At 38.0% G+C, this 7,500-nt stretch overlaps 1 protein-coding gene across 1 annotated transcript in view; it reads right to left on the bottom strand.

Annotated features, from left to right (window-relative positions):
• Positions 1-1,023: 1,023 nt before the first annotated feature.
• The window catches only part of LOC119595431 (pyrethroid hydrolase Ces2a-like), an 18,852-nt gene continuing 12,375 nt past the window's right edge, over positions 1,024-7,500 (bottom strand). Inside the window, exons 14-15 of the mRNA XM_037944549.1 lie at positions 3,969-4,096; positions 1,024-1,098 (exon numbers count right to left, since the gene is read on the bottom strand). The gene's annotated coding sequence lies outside the window, so the exon portion shown is untranslated. The remainder of the gene's footprint in view (positions 1,099-3,968; positions 4,097-7,500) is intronic.

Here is a 7,500-nt window from a genome sequence, read left to right as displayed (position 1 = left end):
AATATACAACTTCATTAAAAATTAAGACAAGAAAAGTCAAAGTAACATCAATCTTAAAGAACAGTAGTCTTGGTCTTTTGCAAAAAATAAAGAACTATGGTTAAAAACAGTGCCTTTTGGTATCTGCTTGTAACAGTTATTATCTGCAGGACAAAATGCCTGAACAGAAAAGGAAAATGTAAAATAATAATGACAGCATGTTTGAAAACAAACACTTTTTTAAACAAACTACCATTTTTCTAAACTATTAAACTACCACCAATGAAAAAAAAAAATCTATATGACAAATTATTTATATCAATTATGGCAATGTGCACACTCCCTATTCATGAGAACTTTTTTTTACATTTCTTTTTAAGATGTCTAACACAATAAGAAAACACTGTTAGAAAAGCAAATACCATAAATAATGCAACAAGCATATATAACATCAAATATCTAGAAAAGTTTTTTAATGGATGTAAGCTATAATCCTTCTGAACACCATAATAGTTAATGAATTCAATCTATTAATTTTTACGTTTGTCGATGAAACAACTTTCTTTTATCATCAGTATTTTCAAGCTAGTGCTAAAGTGTCTTTTATCTGTCTTCATACCAAAAGTATCAAAATTAATTCTGAACAATAAATTCATAGAGGGTGATTTCAATATCGCTGGCAGACCTAACCCTTTTATATTGTCTCCTAGAAAAAAATAACTACAAATGTAAGTAATAATGGACAATTCACAGCACTTAATAACTGCACAAAAAAATAAATAAATAAAAATAAATAAATATATACATTTTCTTTCAATTATATTTTCACAATGCAAAACACACTAACAAAAAAACAAACAAGTTACAACACTAAGTATGAGGCTTCTACTCCCTGAGAACAATTTATACAATACACCAAAGATGCACAACATATACTGAAAGTTATGACAGCAAATCAGATCATCAACTACAGTATTTACACTGAAAAAAGAAAAAAAAGAACACCTCCGTACTGAGAACTTACCCTAGCATTGCATATTTTTCTATTCGAGCCTTGTCATTGAGAAGTACCCATGAGAGATGATTGTCCAAGGGTATGTGGTAAAGGACACCCATCAACTGAGAACAAGTGTAATTAGGGACTCTGATATTTCTTTTACATACAAGAATAAATTAAACTTGTCAAGTCTAAAATTAGTATAAAACTAACTTATGCTTGTCTCCATATATTATATGTATGACTAATCCATACTTGTTATTCTTTGTAATAACTACAAGAATATCTCAGAAATACCAATGTCACTGTCTGATGCCTACTGCTAGTGTAATAAGTGAGGAGCTATATATTTTGGTGGACATCTCTGATCAACATGTCACATCTACATCCCACCCCTGCGTAAAACATTTCCAAAAGTTAGTTTTACTATGGAATCTAATATGAAATACAAATTAACAATAATCATGTACAAATGTAACATGATATGCCACCTATACCAAGGTATTACCCTGATGATTTTCAGATGATTTTCAAATTTTCAAAATCCTTCCTCTTCCTTCTCCACAAATGTTTAATCAGTTATAAAATTACAGAACTTCATAGTCTAACAAAAAAAAAAAAAAGCTCCTATGACTATATATATATATATATATATATATATATATATATATATATATATATATATATATATATATATATATATATATATATATAATTATATACACACTTTTTACATGAACGAAGCATCAAAAGTGTAGAAATTACATGCTTAATAGTAATACATCCTCAACTCAAATCAGCATTGGAGGACCTTTGAAGCAGGGCCACATGCAAACAGATCACACAAGAATGAAATTAAAGTTAGATAATGACCTGAAAAAGACACAGAATGTGTATATTTCCTATCACAGGGAACTGCTCTTTTTCCTCTTCTCCAATAAAAGAAAGGAGGACAAAAAAGAGGAAGAGGGTGGAATGTAGAATTGCAGTAGAAAGAGAACAAGGAGGTGGATGAGGTTAAGGAGGAGAATCAGGGCAAGAAGGAACAAAAAGAAAAGAATGAATTGAATATGGTAGAAAAAAAAATTGAGGAGGGAGGAGGGAGGAGGGAGGAGGGAGGAGGGAGGAGGGAGGAGGGAGGAGGATGGGAATGAGGAATAAGAAAAGAAGAGAAGAGGAGGAAGGAGAAGAGGGAGAAGGAGGAGGAGGAGGAGGAGGAGGAGGAGGAGGAGGAGGAGGAGGAGGAGGAGGAGGAGGAGGAGGAGGAGGAGGAGGAGGAGGAGGAGGAGGAGGAGGGGAGGAGGATGGGGGGAGGGGGTGGGGTAAGGGGGGAGGGGGGGGGGAGGAGGAGGAGGAGAAGGAAGAGGAGGAGGAGGAATAAGAGTGGGAAGAAGAGGAGTAGGAAGAATAGCAGGAGCAGGAGAGTGTATAGCATATGGAGGAAAAGGAGAATGAACATTTTAGGAAGACAATATGCAAAGTGTGGCATGTACAATAAATATTAAAACAAAACGAAAAAAAGGCACAAATTCCTATCACAATATCTTCGAAATGATGGGGAAGAAGCATAAATTCCTATAATATTTGGTAGCAATTTTTGTTCCAGTTGTGGACACCCTGTAATTAAACTCAAGTTTAATCTTTACGGTAAGGGCACACTAAGCTTAGGCAATTACAGACAAGATTCTTGTAGAGGACTAACAGTTTCAGTCGCCAGAACAAGAAATAATCTACAGACACAAATGGCAACTCCGCAAATAAAGGAAAAGATCGCGGTGCTTCCGAGCTTCAGCTCAATCTTGCCGTGCATACCAAGATAAGATGTTGCTGGAGGGTGTCAGGGGGTAGAGCCCCCCCTTACAAACTCTATAACCATGAAACATAATTTTTAATAATTGCACATTTGAAGTGTGATACCGTCATGCAAACTATATTTTTTTCATACACACATATGAGGGAGAATGAAAGGTCTCATTCAGAGATTATTCAATGTAGAGTACCTGAAGAAATGTAGTTGCATATCCACAATAGTACACTTGCCTAAATATACTTTCACCATTTTCAGAATGAAAGTTTTATGATGATCTCTTCTGTTCATGAATACAAATTTCCAAAATATGGTCATTAAATCAACCCACTAAGTTCTCCATATAATCTCCATCTTCGCAACTTAAAAACTGCTTCACACAGAACTTAAACCTTTTTTTTTTTTCAGTACTTTTTAGGGTGGGAGAGATGAGGGAAACCTATCCTGCAACTAAAACTTTGTTTCTTTTTTTTTTGAGTAAAATAAAATTTCAAAGCTATACTAAACAAAGTATGTTCACTAAATTTAATGGCATAAGCATCTAACGACTGCCATGGCCTAGGTAGAACTTGGCCCAGGTCATAATTGGACTAACTTCCAGGGTTGATGTGGCCTGAAGAATTTGATAATAAGATTATTGGCTTACTTTTACTGTAAAAATTTATTCTTATGCTAGAATGTCTTGTTTTGCCTGTTCTTTATGGCCATTACATTAGTTTCCTCTTTCTCCCAACTATCCTTCTGTGAAGATTTACAATGTTCTTTATAACCAATACATTATCCTTTCTCTCTCTCTCTCTCTCCCACATCACATGGGGTAATATTCAACAAAGAAGACAAGACAGACAAACAAATAAGTAAATATGGAAACAGATAAAAAAAGTAAAAAAAAAAAAAAACCTCCCTATGCACTATTTTCTAAATTGTAATCTTCAATAAAATACAATTTCATAAATTAAGACCACAAATGGTGAACAATAACACACAATAAGTAATAAACTCAATACACACTGCTTTATAAATACTAATCTCCATAAATTAACCACCATGATATATCATATATATATTCTTACTTAATAAAACAAGATATCTCACGCTTTCGATTTCCACTCAAGACTCAAGGAGGAGAAAATCTGTCCTCCCGCTCTATAATTCTTCAAAAAACATAAAACGAGAAGGTCTTACCTTTCATAAAATCGCTGATAAACGCATTAAATGTCTTCGTCCTTGAGGGGGGGAGGGGCATCAACAGCGACGGCGCTTACTCTCAGGAAGACAATGTTATTGACTCGGTTTCCCTTCACATGGGCGATCTGGTTGAAAGATTTGTTTTGCCATTTAGCATTTATGTATAAACCTTTGGGGGAGGGGGGGGGGACGTGGAGGCTATATTTATACATAAGTAAGGGAAATAATATGCATGTATACAGGAAATAGGAAATTTCGTGCCCACACGATTTCAGCCATTTCAATATCACTTGCCACCTAGCTGTATTTCTACATATATCTTTATAATGGGTAATGCTCTATTGTGTGGGAACGCTTCATCAAACAAGGGATGCACAACTAAGTTCTATTACAGAATGGAAAGTGATGGAAAAATATGTGCTTAAAAGGTGCATGCAAGCTAGATTTCAATATGAAATGTATGTCTATAACTAATCAAATGAATATGTCAGTCACATTTGAAAACGTAGAGCCACTTGTGTTAGAATCAACAAAATAATTTCTTAGACATCCATTTTATTACTTGCTTAAAAAAAGAAGAAGAAAAAAAAGAGAGCATTATTAGCGACATGCCATTTTTTTTCAACGCAGCAAATCTAAAATACACTATTTTTTTTTCTTTTTTTAATATTCAGAATTCTGGGAGACTCAGGCATTGTGGGCGGAGGTGTATATATAGGAGCAAGGCATTCAGTAAAAAAACATTTTATGCACACATGCACATGAAGCGCTCTATTTGTTTTCCCTAATGCCATTGATTCACCCCCGTACCTGCAACTCTGTCCACATCACCACTTCATTGCCTTTATTTTAGTATGTTTCCTCATCTTCAACCATTTGTTTCCGCTAATATTTTGCATTATGTGTTTCGTTGCGTTCTTTGTTGTTCAACCTGTTTTGATTTTCTTTCTCTCTTTTTTACCACCACATGTTTCTTTTCGTGTGATCAGTTCACCTTTACTTATTTTCCCAGGCGCATTCCACAATTCTTCCTTAGCGCTTTTTATAGAAACAATTCACAAGCAATGTGAATAGGATCCCTTGTTTAGAGAAAACAAAAAAATTAAGCAAGGTGTTTCACCCCCGTTTTCAGTTTCAGACTTCCTTCAATTTCTATACCTTTTCTCTCAATTCCGACTCCTTTCCCCTGAATCCATCAATGCTGTTGCAGACCGCGAGGATGCATGATGTTCCATGGATACCCTGACAGTGAAAAAAGAGTATACCTAATAACAAAAAATGAAAATAAAGAAAAGAAAAGAAAAGAACAAAAAAAAAGTCACTGTACAACCTCGGATTTCCAGGGTCTCGAGTGTACCAAGATTTCTTCATTTCTGTTACTTTAGTTTCATTACCATAAATAGTATGGTAAATTCGCTCTGATCCTTTATTTTTTCTTAAGGTTTAATCGGTAACTTTACCGTTCTGACAATCGTTAATGGTCACAAAGCCAAATAAATGTGCTAGACATCAAAGGTCATATAGCACTATCGAAAGGTGTAATAGTGAAAAGGGTAAAGAAGGGGTTAGTAGACGATTGTGCTACGTCAGAAGTCGTATATCAGTTCGGGAAGGTAGGGATTAACAAGGGAGATCTGATCAAAGCTGACAAAGGAAATTGTATGGGATTTTGCAAAGATCACATATTCTGTGAGAACGTCAGGAGGGAGAGAATCTAGGGTAAGGGGTTGCTGTGACACAGGGTCACATCCAGGGGGAAGCGGGAGGGATAGTGGGTTAGGAAGGGGGGATGATGTGGCTGAAGCAGGGGGGAATGGGATGTGTTGGGAGGGAGTGGAGGAAGGGGTGTAGGGGGAACATGAGTAGGAGGAGGATGGATGTCGGCAGTTACTTTGAGTGTAGAAGGAATGGGAGTAGAGACTGGAGGATGGTTGAGGTGTAGGCATGTTATCTTGGGTCCTGATTAGATAGTTTTAGATTAGATGGCTTCGAGAGTTTCTGCATTGGAGTCGGTTAGGCAGGTCTGGGAATCAAAGGTTTTCTTATGGCGGGAGACGAGGGGACAGATGTTTGAGAGGTGGAGAGAGAAGATGATGGAGAGGATGGGTAGAAGATGGGATGGAGCGTTTAGCTTGTCTTGTGCGATGAGTTGGGTGAGGAGGAAGAGGGTTAGGTACCGGGGAAGTAGTGATTAGAATGTCTGTAATGGTGGACGAGACTGGGGTGTCTGGATTTAGAATGGCGAAATAATTTGCTTGCGAGAGGGAGGGGGTAAAAGTGGGATGAGAAAGAGATGCTGGGGAGGATGTAGAAACATCTTGGGAGGAAAGAGGAGTGGTAGATTATAGGAGTAGGGAGTGAAGAAGAAACCTAGCCGACGTGCTTCCTGTCTAGCTTTACGTAGAGTGAGGCCAAGTCTGAATCTGAGAGTTGCCACTTCAGACTGAAACTTGTAGGTAGGGCAGCCTCTATAAAATACATTATGGGAGCCACCACAACTGGCACCTGTGTGTGATTCTGCAGAACAGTTTGATCGATTATGACCAGGTTGGGCACAAAAGGGCATCAGGTTGTGGAACGGCAGTGTTTGACAGGATGGCTTAGACGCCAACAATTTAGACATTGACGGGGGGGGGGGGGGTGATATGGTCGGACAGGGAGGGATTCTTTGCCAATGTAAAGACTAAAGGAGAGTCTTGTCTACGAAAAGTTATCTTGGCAATATTGGTGGGGGCTAGGGGGAATGGTATAGCATTATGCTGATACTGCATCATAGTGCATGAGGCTGACGAGTAAGTCTTCTCCACAATCTGACCAATTCTTGTTGTAGACAGGGCAGTTCGTTGCGGGCACAGAGACAGTTGCGGTACAAATGATAATGCCTGAGCTTGTATTTCGGACGTAATTATGACAAATAATGGTATAAAGTCATATGGCCTAGAGTATGTCGGGGAGAGAAACAGTCTACACCTCAGGGTCCCCTTAAAAGGGCTACACAACTAAACAGGGATATACCGTGCCCATGGCTCCCCCAGGCCGTTCATGACCTACACAAAGTCAGCCTTTCATCTTCTCAAACACGGCTCTCACACCTTAGAAAAGGGATAGTAGAAGGGGTTGGAGAATAGAAGGAAACGAAAAAGAGGAGGGGAAAAAACGTGCAAAATTAGTTTAGTCGAGGGCTGAGGCCTAAGGCAGGGGTGATCCCCAGCATTGGGTCCTAGTCTCCGTTTCCTAAGCCCCCCCCCCCCACTTGGCAACAACGGGCATAGAATTGGGAGGTCCGTACTGACAATGGCACAGGAAAATTACACCTCCTCTGATCTGCTACAATTTCCACTGCAGGGCCGCTAGCCTCAGAGAGCGCTGCCAAACTGTTATTAGACGGGGTCGAGTTTAGGCTCTCTACTTGTCAAACAACATATCATAAAATCACCCAAATTGTTTTCTTCGCTATCCCTTGTAGAGGATAGAAAATTGTTGTCGTCGGTATAAAAAAAAAAAAAAAAAAAAAAAAAAAAAAAAAAAA

Source organism: Penaeus monodon, chromosome 36, assembly GCF_015228065.2.
Source record: "Penaeus monodon isolate SGIC_2016 chromosome 36, NSTDA_Pmon_1, whole genome shotgun sequence".
Classification (NCBI taxonomy): domain Eukaryota; kingdom Metazoa; phylum Arthropoda; class Malacostraca; order Decapoda; family Penaeidae; genus Penaeus; species Penaeus monodon.
The sequence above is the reverse complement of the archived record's forward strand: the minus strand, read 5'-3'. Positions and strand labels throughout refer to the sequence as shown.